Below are 3,261 nucleotides of genomic sequence, written 5' to 3'. Positions count from 1 at the left end.
ATATATCATATATTACACATGTATAGAAATATTTTTTTCCGTTGCAGGGCATTCATTTGGGCCCTCAGAACTCTAGCCTGAATTTGTTTTCCTCAAAGACAGTAAGATTCACCTTCACCCATGGTGCAAAAGAGTTACCTGGAAAGTGAGATCAAATCACAGCAATTACAGAAATACTGGCCCCAGTTCCAAGACAGTGGCTTAATTTTTTAAATGAAAGCAGTTATGTTCCTTCAGTTCTATACAGAACATTTAAAAAAAGCAGTGTAGAATTTTGTACAGCTTTTGACATCCTTACCTTATCCCCAAAGTGCTTCTCTGAGCACTACATTGTTTCTTTTTTGTACATTTTTATTGCAAAAATGTTGTACAGAGGGATCACAGTTACATGAGCAAGGTAATGAGTTCATTTCCTATTGAGCATTGTTGCCTCCTCTTTTGTTTTCTCCCTACCATCCCTTCCCTCCCATCTCCACAACTACTCCCCCTGCCGAGCTCAGTCACTATTTTTTATTTTTGGCTTGGCACAGGGTTTGAACTCAAGTAGTGGCAACTCTGCACCTTCCCTCACATTGCTACAGAATTACCAAGACCCTGAGTTCAAATCCCAGGCTAAGGAAGGAAACTGGCAGAAATTCCAAACCAGAGAGCTTTATTTCTTTTTAATTTAGTTAAATAATTAATTAATTTTTTATTTATTCTTTCTTTTGCCAACCACACGTCTTGAACTCAGTTCGTGGCAACTCTGACTCAGCTTCCATCACCCTAGGCTGTGGTGCAGTCTCTGGACCCATAGCCGATCCTGGGATCCTAGGCCCTGGGGGTTTGCAGGAAGAAAAAAAGTAAGATACCACAAAATGTGGCGAGCTTCAGAGGGCTGGGGTATTATGTCTTTTTCTTTGCACAGTGGGTCTGAATGACAAGGCTGCAAAGTGGACATGACCTGCCATTGCTCATACATGCAAGGCAAGCATTCCACCACTGAGTCACTTTCTATTTTCTCATTCCTAGAAGAAGCTGCACATAAAAACAACACTGATCTTCATTTTCAGTCTGTGACTTTGAATACGGAGGAACATCTTTCCTCTGCTCTCCATCAATTACCTACTTTCCAGTTAGAATGACTTGGAATAATAAAAATGGAAAAAGAGAAAATAAATCATCATGAAAATAAACAGATGCAGAAAATTCACTGTATTTTTCTCACAAGTTCAACCATTACAAACTATTGGGGAAATACAGGGACACCTTATTCTCACTGGCACTGAAAGTCTCTAATTAGGCAATTCTGATGAAGATAAGGAACAAAATGAAAAAGTGAGGAATCGTATCAATTGCAAGAAAAAAAAATGGAGTAGGATCCAAGCAAATTTCTTCTTTGGGCTGCTGAAAATAATCGGCTTACTAGAGTGTGGTGACTACTTTCCATAAAGGCCACTCATGTGAATACTAGGGATGACAATGAATATACCCTTCTTCATCGGGAAGCCTACAGTGGACACTTAGATATTGTCCATGAGTTGGTGGCTCAAGCAGCAGATATTCATGCAATAATTGTTAATGGCTGGACACCCCTGCGCAGTGGTTACTAGTGAAATAATACCAGTGTGGCGTCTTTCTTACTTCATCATGATGCAGATACCAATGCCCAAACTAAACGCCTCTTGACTCCCTTGCATCTTGCTGCTGGGAATATAGATAGCAAAGATACACTGGATCTCCTTCTGTTGAACCATTATATCAAACCAGGTCTGAAGAACAACTTGAAAGGAACTGCCTTTGATATTACCAAAAGGATAAGTATGTATCACTACCTCTTTGAAGTTGTGGAAGGCTGTACAAATTGTTCTATTCAGTTGTAATGGTTTGGTTGTTTCTTTTCTCTTTTTTTTTCTTTTTCTTTCTTTTTTTTTTGTTGAGTTTTATTATTTTATTGTGAAAACACCATACAGAGGGGTTAAAATTACATGGGCAAGGTAATGAATACATTTCTTATCAAGCATTGTTGCCTCCTCCTTTATTTCCCCTTCCCATACCTTCTCATCTCCCCCCACTCCCCTCCCCCCTCATTACTCCTCCTCCCCGGCCGAAGTCGTAAAGTTCGTTTTTCTACATGACGTCTTATATATCTCATTGTTGCAATGGGTCAACTTGTATCCCTATTTAAACAATTTGTTTTTTCCCTTCCTCTCCACAAATCATACCAACATCAAATACAATGAAAGCAGGGATTATACGGTGGGGGAGGGACATACAAAGCAACAAAGAAATCATCTTATAAATATGTTAGAAACAATCACAAGAAAGAAAAAAATACATTTGAATCCTTATCTTGGGGTTCATTTCACCTAACATCAACTTATCTGACCATTTCTGCTTGTCTCAGACATATACTAGTTACAAATAAGGGAAACCATGGGATCTATGTTTCTTGGGGCCTGGCTTACTCAATATAATTTTTTCCAAGTCTTTCCATTTCCTAACAAATGGGGCAATGACATTCTTTCTGAGGGAGGACTAAAATTCCATTCCATAGAATTCTATTTTCTTAATCCATTCATCTACTTAGGGGCATCAAACAAGACCATACAAAAGCTACCAAAACAACTATGTTTATTGCAGCATTATTTAGCATAGCTAAGATATCAGTTACGTTTCTTAAACATCAAAATGCCAGTCCACTCTTTGTGTCCATACAAAATATTTTCAGAATTCAAATGACAGCAATATCTTACTGTAAAAATTCCGTGGAATTTTTCCAAGTGAATTGTGTGACTTTGATGTCAAATGTATTTGAGTTGTTTGTGTACATCTACAATGATTTCTGCAGAGTTTGTGATTTTTTAATCAGAAATAATTTGATCTTATCTGTTGAAATGAGTAGTACAGAAACTAAAGATATTTCTGCTTCTTGTCTGAAAAAAGTATATTTTAAAATATTCTATATTCTGTGTTTGCATAATATCCATAATCTGTTTCATTCTTTCCTAGATATACTTTGCATTCAACATTGTTTTATAATATATATATTCATTAATAAATGTGTCCTTTCAGATTGTATTCCATATAGAAAATTTAAGATTATTTTTTTTCTAGGTTCTTTTTTTTTTTTTTTTTTTTGGTCCAGTCGTGGGCCTGAACTCTGGGCCTGGACTCTGTCCCTCAGCTCTTCAGCTCAAGGCTAGCGCTCTACCACTTGAGCCACAGCATCACTTCCGTTTTTTTTTCTTTTTGCTTATGTGGTGCTGAGGAATCGAACCC

This window comes from Dipodomys spectabilis, unplaced genomic scaffold, assembly GCF_019054845.1.
Source record: "Dipodomys spectabilis isolate Male_0828 unplaced genomic scaffold, ASM1905484v1 ptg000516l, whole genome shotgun sequence".
NCBI lineage: Eukaryota > Metazoa > Chordata > Mammalia > Rodentia > Heteromyidae > Dipodomys > Dipodomys spectabilis.
Note: the sequence above shows the minus strand (reverse complement) of the source record.